General features: G+C 33.6%; 1 protein-coding gene across 1 annotated transcript in view; it reads left to right on the top strand.

The window, feature by feature from the left end:
• The first annotated feature begins 16,610 nt into the window (after positions 1 to 16,610).
• The window catches only part of LOC137658528 (endoplasmic reticulum-Golgi intermediate compartment protein 2), a 279,881-nt gene continuing 276,491 nt past the window's right edge, over positions 16,611 to 20,000 (top strand). The window contains exon 1 of the mRNA XM_068393323.1: positions 16,611 to 16,753. The gene's annotated coding sequence lies outside the window, so the exon portion shown is untranslated. The remainder of the gene's footprint in view (positions 16,754 to 20,000) is intronic.

A 20,000-nucleotide genomic window follows, 5' to 3' on the forward strand; every position in this document is an offset into this window, starting at 1 on the left:
TACATTGGATCTCTCTCTCTCTCTCTCTCTCTCTCTCTCTCTCTCTCTCTCTCTCTCTGGTTATGACTTATTTTGTCTTTGCCTACACATACACCGAATAGTCTGGTCTATTCTTACATCCTAGTAATGTTTCCTAGCGCTAACGCATTGGTACTGACTACCTTGTTCTCTTCTCTGTCCTCATACACCTGACAATAATGAGATTACTAAACAATTCTTCTTCGCTTAAGGGGTTAACTATTGTAATTTAATTGTTTAGTGGCTACTTTCCTTTTGGTAAGGGTAGAAGACATTCTTTAGCTATGGTAAGCAGCTCTTCTAGGAGCGCACTCTAAAATCAAACCATTGTTCTCTGGTCTTGGTTAGTGTCATAGCCTATGTACCATGGCCTTAAAATGTCTTGCATTAGACTTCTCTTGCTTGGGGGTACAATGAGACATGCTGTTCTGTCCGATTTCTCTTCATCTTTTTTTTTTTTCAAGTGTTTATAGTTTATATGTGAAGGATTTAATTTCATGTTACTGCTCTTGAAATATTCTATTTTGATTGTTTATTCTACTCTTGCAGTTTATTTGATTCATTTTATCCTTTCCTCACTGGGCTATTTTTCCCTGTTGGAGCCCTTAGACTTATAGCATCTTGCTTTTCCAACTAGGTTTATAGCCCAGCTTATAATAATAATAATAATAATAATAATGATAATAATAATAATAATAATAATAATAGTATTCTAACGTTTCAAGTCCAAGAAAGAATGTCTTCTATGTTTCAAGTTGAAGAAGTTTTTATGAAGTTGTAGAGGCTATTATCTTTAAGTGGCAGAACTAGATTCAACATACGTCGAGCTTGTGCTCTTCAACGCAAAACAAAACGTTGCTATAAGCCATCGAACGTTCCAGTTCACTAATGGGGAAATATGAGTACCTCTAAAGTTTTACCTTGTTGTTGCCTCCATTTCCCTCCCCCGATTTCCCAAAGATATCTAAAACTTTATCTGCTCTTCCAATGTTAGTGATCAGCCGCAAGTTAACAGAGCCAAGGAAAGAAGTTGGGAACATAACCCTCACAATACATCTCGGTAATGTTTCCCTCCGCTAACGCACTGGTACTTCGTTTCTTCTTTTTATTTCGTAAGATTAAGAGCCAAGAAAGGAAAGAAAGTAGGAGGAAAGGAAGTAAGAGGAACGCTTGAGCTGTGTTATATTTAAACTGATTTCTTCCTTAACATAGAAGACGAGGACTTGTAAGAATTGGGGGTGGTGGGGGGGGGGACATTCTAGGGTACAAAAGAGTTTTTTTTAGTCTAAGGTACTACTGACCAATTCCAACAATTATATATACAGCATGTGTGCGTTCATATACTATTAAATGTAATTATGACAATGGTTAGTTTTTTATGTAATAATGGCACGTTGAAAGAATCGCATTTATTCGTTTTCCCTATTTATTTCAGTATCATAAATTCAGTTTGATCAAGCATTCTTTAATATGAAGAGAGAGAGAGAGAGAGAGAGAGAGAGAGAGAGAGAGAGAGAGAGAGAGAGAGAGAGAGAGAGAGAGAGAGAGAGAGGAGGTTTTATCTAATTTTATTTTTTTCCTTTTAAGGGTTTCGTTGGCAACTAACTTCTTCAAGTCCTAATCCTTTCATTATTATTTCTATAATTTAATTATTTTTCCATTTTTACTGGTCGACGAGAAATCTTTTCTCTGAAGTGGAAGGATTTCAGAATTTCTTCTTCTCTAGATGTAAATGACTCTAATCTTTTCCAAGTTTAACTGGTATTAATTTGTGAGTCGATTGGAAATACATATATTTTAAAGTCGAACGTTTTATTTTTAAGTCGATGTTGAGTTTCATTTTCAAGTGAAATGAGATTTTGATTTTCTGATATCTTGTTTTATTTAAACAATAGGATTCTTATGTTTTAATTCAAAGAGAGAATTGTCTTTATTTCAAGTTGAAGAAGTTTTTCTTTAAAGAATCGAAGGCGTCTATATTTTATTAGCAGACATTTTCGGTTACAATTATTTTACAGATTAGTAATTTTTATTGATCTGTCTTTGTATCATTATTATTATTATTATTATTATTATTATTATTATTATTATTATTATTATTATTATTATTATTATTATTATTATTAGCGAAGCTACAACCCTAGTTGGAAAAGCAGGATACTATAAGGCCAAGTGCTCCAACAAGGGAAAATAGCCCAGTGTGGAAACGAAATAAGGAAATAAAGTATATTTGAAGTAATGAACAATTAAAATGAAATATTCTAAGAACTGTAACAACATTAAAATAGGTGTTTCCTACATAGAATATAAAATGAGACTTATGTCAGCCATTTCAACAATAAAACACTTGTAGCGTAACATGATTTGCCCTCGTACAAAATATTTCTTTCCCGCAGATATTTTCTTCTATTAATTTTATTTTACAAACTGGTTTAAAGGTTTAAAGGCCGATCATGAATGGCAGAGGCAAGGGACAATGACATTGCCCTATCAAGCAGAACAATGCCCTCTCCACCCAAGCTAGGACCAAAGAGGGCCAGGGAATGGCTGCTGATGACTCAACAGAGAGACCTATAGGCTCCCCCAAGCCCCCATTCCTTAGCTCACAAGGATGGTGAGGTTGCAGCGAACAAAGAAACTAACGTGTTTGAGCGGGACTCGAACCCCAGTCTGGCGTTCACGTGACAAGGATGTTACCACATCGGCCATCACAACCACAGTAGAGTTTCATACCTCACTTTTATTCTGATTGGATAAATTTTCCCCTCTTTCCAACATCACAACGACCTTATTTCACCTTGACCTACTTACACATCCACTGCAGACGGTTAGCTGACGAAGTATATAACCCGTCGGCGCCACCCTCAACACTCAGTTCGCCAGACTCCTGCATGAAGACCAATCTTACCCTTATGTTTAGGCTTACCTTTCCGTGATCACCTCAATGCATCAGACGATACGGTGTTGCATGTGTCGAGGCTGCAGCCGGCGTTTCATGTGTCAGACTGTAGCCAGAATTTGACAGGGCGTGGAGACGTGGATGATTGAAAATACTTGAAAGGATGATTCATGAGTAACTGGTTGCATCAGATTTTGAGACAGCGAGTGATGAAGATGATGAATATTGGCGGGGTGAAAATTTTAGAATTTTGAATTTTTTTCATCAGTGGAAAATAACATGCTAGATATTATCACGTAGGCAATTACACAGGTCGCATGCTAGATTACACGTAAACAATTAGATCAATATATATCTGAAAAAAAAAAGATATTCTACACGTTTTGAAACCATGACAGATTATCCCTTGGGGTTAGCGGAAGGGAAATTTTGAAATATAAGATATATTAGCTAAGGAAAATATTTTAATCCATGGAACATTATTTTCGATACAACAAACTACTTAAGAATTCTAAATATCTAGATATTTCATCTACACCTTTGGAGACCATGGAAGATTATCCTGTGTGGGTTAGGGGTTAGCGGAAGGAAACATGAAAATGTGAACTATATTAGCTAAGGAACATTTTTAATCCATGTAACATTACTTTCTATGCAGCAAACTACTCAGGAGTGGCAACTATCCAGAGATTCTCTCTCTCTCTCTCTCTCTCTCTCTCTCTCTCTCTGGATGTTGACATTCACCTCTCTCATTGAATGCTGACATTCACCTCTCTCTCTCTCTCTCTCTCTCTCTCTCTGGGTGTTGACATTCACCTCTCTGTCTCTCACTGAATGTTGACATTCACCCCCCTCTCTCTCTCTCTCTCTCTCTCTCTCTCTCTCTCTCTCTCTCTCTCTCTCTCTCTCTCACTGGGTGTTGACATTCACCTCTCGATTGCTGACAATTCACTGCCACCACCGCCTTTGATTCTATTTTCCCTGCACACAATAGATTCTCTTGTGACACCCCAGTGGTTTTGGCATGAAGGTTTTTATGGGTTTCTTCTCGGGATTTTATGACCGTCTCGTTGAAATCTTACGATGCCAGATGGTGTCTCGGGGCTGAATCTTGTGTGCAATAGAAAACTGAGTGGCAAACGGACTGACTGAGTCGCTTATGGAGACTATTTTCTTGCGACTTTCATATTTTTTTGTGGGGGAATTAGGAATTTGTGTGTCAAGTTAAAAATTGTCTGATTATTTTAATGGAATTCTAGCCTTATTTGGGACTGCGTTATGGATCTCAGCATCAATTGGCTTTATTTTAAGGTAAATTACTGTATACCTTAAGTTGATAAGTGACTGGCGCTATTTTATGGAATTTTTAAGTGTGCTTGATAAGTATCTGGCTATATTTTTGAAATGTTGTTGTTAAGCAGGTTCGTGGAGTTGAAAATATTTGTTCTCTTTTAAAGGTATTACTATATTTAGGGGAATTGTTTAACCTAGTGAAAAGCGACTAGTTTTGTTTTAGGGGATTATTTTTAGGACAGAGAAATTACTTTCTTTCAATTTAAAGAAATTGGTTTTTAGGTACAAATATAACTGGTTTTTATTTCAGTAAGTTGTTTTGGTGTAAAGATAAGTAACTGGCCTTTATTATTATTATTATTATTATTATTATTATTATTATTATTATTATTAGCCAAGTTACAAACATAGTTAGAAGAGCAGGATACTACAAGCCTAAGGAAAACAACCTAGTGTGAAAAGGAAATAGAAAAGTAACGGATAAACTATATAATGGTAATAAAGGAAAATAAAAAAATTATCAATATCAATAGCAAAGTTAGATTAGATCAATCATATATAAACTATGGAACTAGACTTGTGGTCAACCTGTTCTACAATATGATTCACTGTAATTACATCGCCGTATTACATCGTGGTAATTACATCTCATGCATTTTCACCGCATTAAAAATACATCGCAATATATCACATCGTCTGTAATTTCACCGTCTTGAGTTTTTAAAGATTATAAATTTTTAGTTGTTTTATGCTTTTCATGATTGTCTTTATATTAACCACGAAAATTTAGTATAAATATTTAGTATTAATAGGGTTTTAAATAAGCTTTCAATTTTAAATAGACGACAATAGCCCAGTAGATTCCCTCGTAAACTTCTTAAAGAAAATAGATGTAATTTACAAATTATAAATGCTTTTATGGATTTATAATAGTATATTTTTAATAAGAGTTTTATGATAGAATTTAGAACATATATATATATATATATATATATATATATATATATATATATATTATATATATATATATATATATATATTGATTCAGATTTTTATCATAGTTTTTTATTAATTAATTTATTTATTAACAAACTTTGATATATATTTAATTTAGGTTTGAGTGCTGAATGGCCTTTGCTGCCCAGTGCTTAGCCTTTGAGCCTAAATTTCATAAATTCATTCATTCATTTTAAAGAAAGAAGAAGAATGCAACATCCATTAAAAATTTTGTTTTATTTATTTATATACTAATACATACAATGCAAAGTAGCACTTATTAAAAAAAAAGTAATTCAAGCACAAAAGTAATTCTAAAAACAAAGCAAAATAAAATAAACACACCATTTTAAAAAACAAAAAATCTGACAAACGGTCTTTGTACTCAAAACGACAAGTTATGAGCGATTCCTCTTAGATAATCCAATAGTTCGCAATTTTCAAAATCATTGACTATTCTTTGAATTCTTAATGCTGTATCCCTATACATCTTTTTTTTTTTTTTTTTTTTTTTTTTTACGGGGAGGTTCCGCACCTGCTATACATTGTTCCCTTATTGCTTCATTTCTCGCTTGCTCGTCCTTCAAGGTTTCTAAAAAATTTCCAGATTGTAGGATGTGAAGCCCCAATTAATTTTCTGAATGAGCGATGCCACCCTTCACAGGCATTGTTTGTCTTAGAAGTACATAATTTATCAGCATCGAAGCAATTCCAAAGAACATGATCAAAGCGAGGCGGTCGACGTATTAGCAACGGTTTGGCCGTCCAATCCATGTATCCTCAAAGTAATCTAAGACAGACTGGGCTTCTTCGGGAAGATCATTATTGTCAATTAAATGTTCAAAAGAGGTAACCTCATTTGCGACCGGAACAAATGCAATGGCGACTATCATACGCATTTTTAATGCGAATTCAGCATCACTCTCGTACAACTGTTGCAGGCCATTTGATTGTATAGTTCGAAATAAACATTGTGAGAAATGAAAAAAGCACCCTTCTTGATCTGAATTAGGAAAAGCTCCTTTAAAAGCATTAATGGCTGCACGTTCAAAATCAGTCATAATTTTGCTTGGTGATAAGGTTGGCTCTAAACCTTTTAGTTCTGACAAAAGCTTATTATAACTCTCCTCAGTTTTGTTGGCCATTAAAATAAAAACAAGAGGCAAAACGTCATCATTCACGATACCATGTATTGAGTAGAGTTGATGAAATAAAGGAGGTGTTGTTTTAAACGTCCCATCTGCATACCAGTTGCTTGCACTGGATAATACCTGAAGATTTTTTCCGAGTCGAAATATAATAATCCTGTCTGATCCATCATCATTGTCAAACAGAAGAAATGGCTAATGTGAATGTGTTATCCTATATTTGGTGGGGGGGGGGGGGGGGGGATGCTTAACTCGAGTAAACTAAATGGATTTGCAGGGACTTGTGCTGCTACATTTCTTGCATTTCGGATATTCCTTTTTAAGTACTGTGGTGTTGGTAGCTGACCTGCAACTGCTTGGGATACTCCTACATACTCTTTGGTTGCGATACAATGTGTCGTTTCTTGAGTTTTCATTGCTTTTTCTTTAGTTTTGTTAATCACTTTGGCAGCCTCAACACGAGCAATATCTCCTGCATGATTGTGTTTTCCGAGTCGTTTTATAATGGATTCGTTATTTGTATGCACTCTTGCATGGCACTTTTTTTTGTATAAAATTGATCACATTTCTAAATAGTTTTTTCGCCATTTGTTTTCTCTTTCACAAATAGATGACTATTGTCAATTAACTTTTTCTTATTCCTTGTGCTTACAACATACTCCAGAGGCATTTTGAAGGGTTTAGTCCGAGTTATTATCAAATGAAGACAAGCTGCTAAAATAAACGGAAAATTTCTCTGATTAATTTCTGTGTTAGGAAAAGTCAACAAGCTGGTTGTATGCGAATAGTTAGATAGTTAGATCCCATCAACAACTATTACAATATTAAATTAGACTTTTATGTTTTATTGTTCATTTATTTTTTGCTTTGAGCAGTTTACTTACCTGACGATGAAATTACAGACGATGTGATATATTGCGATGTATTTATAATTCTGTGAAAATGCATGAGATGTAATTACCACGATGTAATTACCGCGCTGAAATTACGGCGATGTAATTACCGGACACCCTACAAAAAGGCATTTGCAACGAGTTTTAAATACTATAGTTCCACCGATTCGACCTCCTGATTAGAAAGACCATTACACAATCTGGTCACAAGTGGAATAAAACTTATAGAGTAGTTTCTTGTATTGGGCCTTATGACGGAGAAGGCAAGACTGTTAGAATTAACTGTATACCTAATACTATATACATTATCGTACAGACTGGAAAGATCCGAATACATAGAATGGTCAGTATGATGAAAAATCTTTTGCAACATGCACAAAGAGAATTATTTCTAGAGACGGAGAAGTGACTAACTTTCGATTTTTAAATTGCAGCCTGGGATAGAATAAGAACTAGCTTTCCTTAATCGGAATTATTGTGATGATTAAAAAAATGATTGCTATCATTTTGAGGGAATTACTGTTGGAAATAGGAAAGTAACGCATTCTCTTTAGGAACTGTTATTGAGACTATGTAAGAAACTGTTTCCTTTTTTTTAGGGAATTGTTGTGGTATATAGTTAAGCGTGATTAGTATTCTTTCAATGGTGGTAGAATTTTATTCATTATTTGTTGTCGTTAGGTAAGGGTGAATCTCACTGACTTATGAACCATGTATGCGAGTTCTATCATGGATGTAGGTTGAAAGTGTACAGAGAACGTTTTTTTTTTTTTTTTTTTTCGAAAAACACAAGTCCCAGCTACTTAAGGTAAAATAAAAACTTCTCTTTTCAGAGAGTTCTTGCGGGATAGATAAGTAAAGTGTTGATCATTTCAAGAAGCCATTGCTGGGGATAGAAAAGTGACTCGCTTTCTTTTTAGGCGATTAATGTGATGAGAGATACGTGCCTTAATTTTAGGAAATTTTGCTGGGAATTAATAAAAGACTGATCTTCCTTTAGGGAATTGTTGTTAGGATAGTTTAGTGGATGACTTTTCTTTTAGGGAATTGTTGTTAGGGTATATTAGTGGATGACTTTTCTTTTAGGGATGTGTTGTTGCAGATGGGAAAGTGACTGGCATTCCTATCATTGAATAGTTGTGGGGGACAGTGTAGAGACGCTTTCTTTTTTAAGGAATTGATCCTGGTATACGAATAGATAAGTGACAGGCTTTCTTGTGAGGGCTTTTTGTATGGAATAAACAAGTACCCAGCATTATATTGTTTGAATATTGCTTGAAGTAATAGCCTGACTGGAAATTATCGGGGCCTCGTTTTTATGAGAGAAAGCTTCACCAAAGAAACCAAGGTGAAGGTTTCTGTTTTGATTTGTAAAATGGCCGTTGTTCTTAACGAAAAATTAAAAAGAGATTCTGTTTAAATGGGTTATTGTGACCAAATTGCTTTGTTTGCAAATATGATTTTTGTGGAATAGGAAATGGAGGGTAATGTTGTTGATTTGCATTAGACATTTCTTTTGTGATCCGAGCCGCTGCTTTTTTTTTTCTTTCTTTTTTTCTTTCTTTCTTTTTTTTTTTTTTGCTGGCTTTACAGCTTTTCCAGGTTACTGGAATTTCCTGATTCGTTTTCAATCGAGTTCATGTTCCAGTTAAGTTGTCAATTTGTCAATTATTTAATAACATTTATGTAAAAGTTAGCTTGAAAAAATAAACTGATGACTAAAAGTATACCAAGTGTAACTGATCTTTTATTCTTGTTTTCTTAATATACTTGATTCATAATTTTATGTTCCTTTAGTTTTTGTCTTTCCATGATGATCATGGATGAAATTCAGTCCTCATAAGGACACTAAAAGGGCGTTTAAACTTCAGCAGAGCTTCAGCCATCACATTACGACCTTTAACCCATCTCATGGGATCGACTTCCTGAATCTTCCATCTCGCTTTAGAGAGATTTTCCTTCATCTTTCATGGTGTATTTTTGACATGTTTTTCTTTCTTGGAAGATTTTTACTTCCGTGTTATAAATTCTCATCTGTTTTCATTTTTTTAAAAATTATTTTAGTAGTGGAGATATTTTAGATTTTCATTTAATGGGCATTGGTATAGTTTTTAACAATTCCCACCAACATTTTTCAGTATAATGTATATTTTGGCAAATTTTCTAATTTGCGAATTTATTTACAGGAATTTTGTTCGAAATTTACAAAAACATTCCAGTATAAAGTGAAATGAATGGTCTATGTAATATATATATATATATATATATATATATATTGTATATATATATATATATATATATATATATATATATGTATATATATATATATGTGTGTGTGTGTGTATATATATATATATTGTATATATATATATATATATATATATATATATATATATATATATATGTATATATAACTTTATTTTCGCTTACTGATATTGCGAAGGCTATTAGAACAAGTAGTTATTTTTACTGCTATGATGCTTTCCGTAATCAGCAATGTTCATATTATGTAGCATGTTTAGTAAGGAAGAAAATATCTAAATAAGAAAGCTTTTAGAACACTCCATTGCTTTAAGTTGGCAACATAATCATTTTTTTTTTCAGCCAGAATTATTTTAAGTTTTATTTTGATCATACCTCCGGTACTTAAAATTAACAGCAGTAGTCTATCTGTTAAATACGTTGCAGACTTGAAGAAGCACCGAAATTTTGTATAAAAGAGATTCCTAAAAGGGAATCCCTTCTGCTTTTGGTAATAAACCTCAGAAGTTGCAAAGCCAAACTAAATCTTCTCTTCAAACTTTCTCCAAGTGGGAAAACACAATGGGATGCATCAAACTTTAGCTGGTAATGCTTGGTCAAGAATAATGGCTCGCTACTTGTCCTGGATCTCTCTCTCTCTCTCTCTCTCTCTCTCTCTCTCTCTCTCTCTCTCTCTCTCTCTCTCTCTCTCTCTCTCTCTCTATATATATATATATATATATATATATATATATATATATATATATATATATATATATATATGTGCGTGTGTGCGTGTCGAGAGGGAGGGATACCCTATCTTGGTGCAAGGGTTCGTGTATGACCATGATCAGCAAAGCTGTAATAATTAAGGCCACCCATGCTAGTTGGTTTGCTGTGAGTGATCAGACAAAACTCCCTCCATCACCATTCCGCAGTTGCCGAGTATGGTGATGAAATGTGGCCAAATACCAGACATAAAATAGGACTTGTCTGAGGCCTTTGTCTTGCAGTGGACTAGAAAGGGCTGCATTTGTTGTTGTTGTGTGTGTATGCACAGATATATATATATATATATATATATATATATATATATATATATATATATATATATGAGAGAGAGTATGTATATATATAATAATTTTTGCGGTGCTGGGTATTATGTGTTACATATATTTCATCTCCTATTCAAAGGCCATTTGTTTATCATATGTTATACATGTTTCAAATAATGAACGTAACTTTTTGTACCTTTTAATTATAAGTTTTGCTTTGTTTTTCGTTAACAAAAAATCCTCTATATTCCTAAGTAAAAAAGCGTTGCTTAGTAATTCCATGCATTGTGTTCAGGATGATTTTAAAACATTTTTTTTTCATTATGCGCTGGTCCTTTCAAGATTCTGCGTATAATGTTTCTGCTAAATTTCATTTCAATGTGTTTCTCCCTCTTTCACTTTGGTAATATCACCTTTTTCAAAGTGGTTTGGTCCACTAAGGGTCATCGGGGGGAGGGAAAACGATCATGACGTGGAATGTTTATTGAAACACTCACAAAACTGCAGTAAAACTTCTCGCCTCGACCAAAAAAAAAATCTCAACTTCACAAGTAATTCTCAAGTCGTTTTAGGTTGGATTACAGCGAAAGAGTTTCCCAATAGTCAGTTCTTTTTGTTACAAATAGTAGTCGAGAATTTTATTATTATTTTCAAGTTTTGGTAGAAATGTGATTTTTTTATTTCACCATTATAGCTTTATTTTTTTTTATTCTTTTGCATTTGTATCTCATTATGAATCCTTGCCGTTTGCACCAGATTGCTAGGGTTTGCTGCAGGTTTCAGCAGCAAACTTGCTTCGTAGGGTTTTTTTTTTTTTTTTTTTTTTTTTTTTTAGACAAATTTTTTCTGTGTGACGAAATCACGTGTGATGCCCCAAATTAAAACTAGCAAGACCCCCTTGAATGAACATACATAATTTAATTCGAGTTTTATAAAACACGAACGTTCTTACGTTGATAAAATACGCAAATCAATGCCTCAATCGATGCCACGCGTATTACATGATGCCATACCATAGATATGTAGTCATCATACTATTTATGAAATAATGTGGCCAGTACCCATACAACGATAATATTTTTTATTTATTCATATAAAAACATGTAGTTCAACATATAAAGATATGCAAGTGATCAAATCTAGAATATCATTCATGTAGTAAATTACAAAAAAAAATAAAAAAAATAATAAAATAAGTCATGAATGATATTCTCATTTTTATTTTTCATTTTGCATTACATTCTTGTTATATGGAAACATAAAATTATATTCTCTAGTAGCACAAAAAGGTAGAGTAAAATACGACAGTCATTTTTCGTCCTTTCGCAAATTATGAATGAATACTCTTGTGAATCATTAATGGAACCAGTTACTGCTGTCTTCCATTAGCTGTTACTTAGTAAGACGGAAATGTTGGTAAAAAGTGCGTACTCCTACTCAGTGTGTGACTTCCCCCTTCCTCACGGTTTATGCAATACTATCCAATCACAGTGGAGGCCTTTTTCTTGCCATCTCTCTTGGCATCGATTTTCTATAGGTCAATTGAGGTTAACCCGAGAAGGAGGAAGAGGAAGAAGATGATTTTAGGTCAACAATGTGTCATTGCTCCCAGAGCGAATAGTGAGGAATAAAAAAAGGAAGAAAATGAGAAATAAAATACAGTATCTCAACAAAAACTCAATGCTTTTATATGCGTCAGACACAATATCTGAGCATAGCACAGACAAGCAACAGCAATTACCGAGAGTCTGGTGTAAATATGCTCTGTCTGCCTTTATTTATATATCTGTTTATTCGTGTTATTTAGCCTTTCAACAACTTATTTTATCGTTGAGAAGGTCATGAAAAGATTCTCGAACTGGTGGTGTGAAAGTCAGGCTAAAGAGATAGAAACAAACTCATTAACAAAGCTTATTACACACAAGCAAAATCACTGCCCGTTTTGTTGCTTCCCTTCACACAAAAATAAACACACTGTAATGCAGCACAAACAGATGCAAGCTCTTGAAACAGGGTTTCAGCAAGCACTAAGAAATAAGTAAAATGTTGAATGAATGGAACTTAAAAACAATAAAAAATAAAAAATCATTAATGCGAATGTACTGTTGGACGTAGGAATTTCTGGTACATCTCACTTTGAAGAAGAGCATACAGACACACCCTTGCTGTGCGGCGAGTTCCTGTGTTTAGCTCCTATCACTGCCTCTCCTCATCTTCCATCACTATCTGTTTGATTACTCGCCGAGAAGTGAAGGTGTGACGGGGTGAAATTCTTCGAAGAAAGGTGTGCCATGGACTCATGTGTCCAACTGTACATATCAAAGCATTTAAATAAACACAGACAACAACAAAGACTAACAATACGAGGTCGTAGCAAACTAACAAACATTAATCAGCAATTAGTTCGTTGTATTTATCTCTTCTATTTCCTTTAAAAACTTTTCGTTACGATGCTTAATGCTCTCAACCTCCTCCCCATCTGAAAATGTGTATCCCTACCCTCCCCACCTCTTCCTCTTTTCCCCTCCGATGAAGATCTCATCTCATCGCCCGGAAGCTGGAATCGACATTTAACAAAAAATGTCAATAGCACTCAGAGGTGGAAGGTGTTAAGTTTCACTTTTAAAAAAAGGTCCACCTATGTCCCCAGCATCACCCTCCCTCCCTCCTCCTCCCCAGGCTTTGATTAGAACGGTTTTTATCAAGTGTTAGAGTTGGTCGAGGGGTGGGGAGGGGTAGGGTGTAGGTGAGAGACAGATGAGAGTAGGGGTGGCCATAGTTGAGAGAAATGGATCCAAAATCATTGGAAGGATATTGTGTAAGTCAGCGATTTGCCGTCGTTATATCAGTGTCGATTGCGTTTTTGTCTCATCAGACTTTCCATGAAACATGATACCAGAGAGAGAGAGAGAGAGAGAGAGAGAGAGAGAGAGAGAGAGAGAGAGAGAGAGAGAGAGAGAGCGGAAGAGGCGAACATTGTTGCGAACATCTTACGTAATGTGGATCCGTTGCCTATGTAACTGTAACGGCTCAGAGGGGTTTAAAGTTGTATAAATATTTATATTTTTATGAGTTATTTTTTTCGATTTTTGTTTTTATTTTTTGTTACAGAGCATTTATGTTTACCATTGATTGCAATATACATTATTCATATTGAATAAAGTGAAAAACGACATTCATTAAGGCCAGAATTATGTATTTAATGATGGAAATGTAGTTTAGTCAACGGTAGTTCTGCATTCAAAGAAAAATAATTGTACATTAATCATAGGTTTCTCTCCTGTACCCGGTAATTCAGTCTGTAGAGATGAGAGCATGATGAAATACCATAAAGTCGACTGGTCTCTTCCTCTTGTATTTAATTGACTAGAAAGACTGACGTTTATGGGATAGTAGCCATTGTACACAGGCTCTGTATCCAGTTTGATGAGATAAGATATAGTAAACCCAGATGAAAGGCCGTGTACCACCATTCACATAATCGTCATATATTCGTCTTCCTTTAGCGTGCCAAAGTAATAAATCTGTGACAGCTACGTATGTAATCTACTTTAAATTTATCCTCTATGAGGTTTAGGTTTCTGCCAGAAATATACTGTACGGCCCTCCAGTTCCTCAGTCTTTAGGGATCAGTTCGTTATGCCATTCACTATTTCTGGACCCAAACAAACTTTGTACCTATTTAAGATTAAATGGATTGGGATCCAGGAACAATCCACGGACCTAGCAAAGTAAGGTGAAAGCTATTCCACTGAACCACAGTATCCACTACTATGTATGAACTGTCAGGCAAAGTCAATGAGTTTTAGAGGGGGAAGAGCTGTACCCAAAGGTCAAAGACAAATTGATAGTATTGATTATGTAACTCTAGGCCATAATTTGTAACTTATATTTTATTCTTTTCATGCACAACACAATCCAGTGTACTATTGTAGTAACTTGCCATTAGGCCATCACCTTTATTAATTTTCGTTCGCTTGCTTTACATTCTTTTTCCTTTACTTAGACTGTTATTTTGTTAACTTCCTTTACTGGTTCCCGAACTTTACATTATTGCTGTCAATCTCCGGATTATTCCTTTTATATGTTAAGGCCATCTCTATGACATGGGTTCAAGGCTCATTTAACATTTTTAGGCTATTCATGAATTCCGAGACTTGACTGTCTACGAAGTCTAGAACGTATTGAATTGATTGATTTACCAATATCTTAGCTAATAAATTACTTTACTATTACCGAATTGATTATGAATTAATGAAAAATGATTAAGGAGAAAACTGCTTATGCTTCTGTTATTGTAGAAATAGAAATTGCTTTTTATTTTTCGTGAGAAATTAATTGTCTTGAAGTGATTCAAATTTCTCGCATTTAAGCTTGATATTCATAATTGAAATACAGTGGTGAAGTTTAGAATGTTTCATCAATAGTATGAATCTTCTTAAATGTAAATGATGTTTTTTTATCATATATGGCTTAATACAAACTAAATCTGAACTAATGATACTAGACAGAATGTAAACATGTATCAACTTCTGGTATCATATTCAAAATATTAATCAATGGAAAGATCGTTATTAAAACGAGGTAATATTTTGAACATAAATGCTGGAATCATAACTCAATATTTCCTTTTGTTTTCGTTACTACGTGGATCTCTAAGAGATAATTTGCAAAAATCCACAGGTATTTACATTGGAAACATGACATAAAAAGACATTATTGAGAATCAGTTTGATTTATAGATAAAAGGTCCAGTTCAAGAAGTTGAAAATCTTGGTTCCACATCTTACCGTAGGAGAGTGTACATCACATACAGACGACTTTGCTGGGTATACAGTGACAATGGAATTCGAAAATATCAAATTGAACGAGACTGCTCATTGTCGAGCATTTCCTAGAATTTTCCAGGATTTCCTAGAATTTTTAGTATTTCATAGTATTTTCCTTTATTTTCTAGTTTCTAGAATTTTCCAGCATTTTCTAGAATTTTCCAACATTTCCCAGAATGTTTAGTATTTTCCAGTATTTTCTAGAATTTTCCAGTATTTTCTAGAATTTTCCAGTATTTTCTAGGATTTTCCAGTATTTTCTAGAATTTTCTCGAATTTATCAGTTTTACAGATTTGAGGGAAAAGTTGTTGCTGAAGGAGCAGCATTCAAAAGTTGCAGAAAACGTTATGAAACCATCTACACGGAAGTAAAAGGCAACTAAAGTAACCTTAGCGGTAACTTTTAATCCTCTTGGGCCATAGATATCAAAATTAGGTTTAATACGTGTATGAAGAACGTGAAAGGATGTCTTCAGCTGTACCTTCTTTATGGAAGATTTCAACTGGATCCCTTTTCAAAGTTATTTTCAACACTGAAGGTGTGCAAAGAGGCTTATGGGAAGTAGTTTGAAGGGCAATAATATTTTTTAAACTTTTTACTGTTGGTGTCTGGATATGAAGGTGGTAGAACCAGTGAGAAATACAGATACAAAAATTTAACTCATATGAATCTAGATTCTTCTGTAGCATACTTAGTGAAAAGTCTAATTGACTAAGAGAGAAAATTTCATAGTGATTCTGTTGGGATTCTATGTAAGTGAAGCTAGTATATTTATGTCATTTACAAGTAAGAAACAGTCACGGCTAGTAGCCTACAGTGGTAACGTGCTCGCCTAGCATTTGCATAGCAGCAGATCGATCCCCACCCGGGACCGTGAGCTTAAGTTGTTTACTGGGGAGGCCACTGCTGTGGCTGGACACCATAGTGGGAGCTTTGGCTTGCCCGGCTGACCTTTTAGTGAACATTTATTCTTGTCAGGATTATACCTTATGTTTATTATTTGTGGTATTTTTACACACACACATATATATATATATATATATATATATATATATATATATATATATACATATATATATATATATATATATATATATATATATATGTATGTATGTATGTATATACACACACACCCATACACACATGCACATACACGTATATATAATACGTATGTACATATATACATATATCCTTGTATACTCCCCTTAGATATTCGTTTTCTATTTTTCAGGAATCAGGCAACGTAGGCCTTTGAGTATCATTGTTGCTCAACATCATCTAATTTTAAAACTAATTTGGCCAAGAGCTCTTGGAAAACTCTCGAGAAGCATTCGAAGGACACCCACGCGCATGATGACGTCACTTCCGCTGCTCTTCCAGGTAGGTGCATTCATTGAGAAATGTAAATATGCTGGTCCATTGTGTGCTATTTGTATTCCACCCCTCCTCCTTCTCTCTCCCCATTTGTCCCCTAATTTCATTCAGACTAGAACGTTTATTTTGGTCTTCTCTTGAATGGATCCGCCATTTTCATTGAAGAAAATGGATTCATTTTTTATATATATTAAATTCGTGTTGCTTATATTTCCCACCTTCATTCAAGCTCGAACGCTCATTTTAGTCTCTACTTGAATGGGACCAGCCTTCCTCGTTGAAGGAAATGGAATTTGTTTTTTTTTTATGCTTATTTCCCTTCATTCAGAGATAGTGTTTCCTATTTCCTCTGGCTGTTTTGGTATGTTTTTTCCCATTCATTTTTATTTTGGCTACCTCGTTTTTGAATGTGGATTTTGAGATAATGGAGGGTGTTATTTCCCATCGCTGGCGGATATTGCATTGTTATTGTTGTGGTGTATCTTGCGTTTGCTTTAGTTATTTTCTATTATTAAGGGAATAAAAGATGAAGAATTGATGCGATATTATTCTGAGAATTACAGATATGCATTGGTGTTTTTTACCAAATGAAAAGGATTTTACGAGTGTATCGAGTTTTTGTAATTCATGGGGTGCCTTATACAGTTATGATATAATTATATACTGTGTGTGTGTATATATATATATATATATATATATATATATATATATATATATATATATATATATATATATATATACCTGCCGAACTCGGTTGAGTCCCTTGTTAGGCTGGGGGGAACGTAGAGAGGAGAGGTCCCCTTTTCTGTTTCATTTGTTTGATGTCGGCTACCCCCCAAAATTGGGGGAAGTGCCTTGTTATATGTATGATGTATATATATATATATATATATATATATATATATATATATATATATGTGTGTATATATATATATATATATGTATATTTACATGTGTGTAAATATATATATATATATATATATATATATATATATATATATATATATATTTATATATATATATATGTATATCTATCTATCTATCTATATATATGTATATATATACATATATATATGTATATATATATATATATATATATATATATATATATATTATGATTTGTATGTTTGTGTTTTGTAATATAGCTATGTATAGAGCATAGAAACTTTACATGTTCTTATCAACAGTGGTGGAAGTCCATGAAAATGCAAGTGTCTTATGTGACACAAACGTAGAACGAAAGGGTTTACTTCTGTTTACAAGAGACATGGGTGCGAAGACAAGATGACGGTGAATGATGCAGTGTATAATTCTAAGGAGATAGACGTGATGCTGTTGTAATTTTTTGTGTAAGGGATAGAGTGTCGTGAAAGGATCTCATGTGGTACACATTTTAGATACGATGTGGATGACATTTTAGGAATTTCTGGGCTCTGGCATAGTGCACAGAAGTTGCATGTCCCATACAGCATCTAATATGGGAACTTAAATTGTGTGTACCCTAGGATTAACGGAAGGGTCTTCGCATTGTCCTTCTATGCTAGTTGCACCCACTTGTTAGCTTTTTTACTAAAGTTCCAATTTTCTTCCGTCTTGCTGTCCAACTGCTTTCCTCTCAGTCGGATCTCGATGCTGAATAGCTTTCCAGCTCCCGGCACCAGGCTATACAGTCCAAACTCCGTGCATCCATCCGTGTTAGTCACTGTATTGTTTCTGATATGGTAATTTTAAGGAAAATATAATCATGACATCTAATAGGAAGACATCTTGACTTCTACTCGAATAGTTATAATAATCATTTTAAGAGATTGATTTTCATTTTTATCTTTTCAGTTTTCTTCCGTGTTCAGTTTTTTTCTTTTTCCTTCTTCATTTGTTTTTCTCCCATTTTCCCTGTTAAACATTTTAACAATTTTAGCACATTTTGAGTAGTGATATAGATTTTTATTTATAATATTAGTTATAATAATATTTTTACCAGAATAATTTTTATTTTTATTTATTCAATTTTCTTCTCGTTTTCAATTTTTCTTCTTCCCTTTTCATCTATTTATTCTCCCATTTTCTCTGTTAAACGTTTTAACATTTTTAGCAGTTTTTAGATAATGATATATATTTATATTTTACTTTTTCAAAAAATTTTATATCGTAGTTTTTAACTTTGATAACATTTTCCCGCATAGCTTCATCATCTCCTACGCCCATTGAAGCAAAGGGCCTCGGTTAGATTTCTCCAGTCGTCTCTATCTTGAGCTTTTAAATCAACACTTCTTCATTCATCATCTCCTACTTCACGCTTAGCCTACTTAAATTGTAATTTTTTCAAGTCTGCTGTCTTAAAAATGGGAATGCATCCTCGAATGTCAAGTAGATTATAATATGTGTATTATGTATTATGTATCTGCGTCTTGCAAAGAGTGAAGTCGTCAGTGATTACACACTTAAATACGAATATCTATCACTAACACTCAATGTAATTATCAATATGAATGACATTTTGATATCGAATTATACCTGGAAATTGATATATGATAAATGCTTCTGGCTGGGCAAGGATTCGAGCCTATGCCTCTGAGTCGAAACAAATGCCAGGAGGGACTCTTACCAACCATGCTATCAAGAGAGATATAATTTTAAAACAAATCCACTGTACATATTCCTGTCGAATTCAAGAATCTGTTCTTAGTCTTGAAATCAACCCAGCTCCACCATGATTAATGAGTGTGCAACACACACACACACACACACACACACACACACATATATATATATATATATATATATATATACATATATGTATATATATATATATATATACTGTATAAATATATATATATATATATATATATATATATATAGATATATATATATATATATATATATATATATATATATATATATATATGTGTGTGTGTGTGTGTGTGTTAATAAAACACACTCATATGTTTTTATATATGTATGTGTACATGTGCATATACAAAAATTATATATATATATATATATATATATATATATATATATATATATATATATATATATATATATATATATATATATATAGATTATTCACTTGTTCACATGAATGAATATGATTTTTATCCAACCTTTACCATAAAAATAAAACTCACAGAAGAACAAAGTAAACAAAAGTATGTTACTAAAAAAAGAATCATAGAAAGTTATAGACTAAATTGTTATGGGATTTGTCCCAGGAACATTATTCCCAGCGCTGCTTTCCATTGCAAAAGCTTTT

This window comes from Palaemon carinicauda, chromosome 19 (genome assembly GCF_036898095.1).
Source record: "Palaemon carinicauda isolate YSFRI2023 chromosome 19, ASM3689809v2, whole genome shotgun sequence".
NCBI classification, from domain to species: Eukaryota; Metazoa; Arthropoda; class Malacostraca; order Decapoda; family Palaemonidae; genus Palaemon; species Palaemon carinicauda.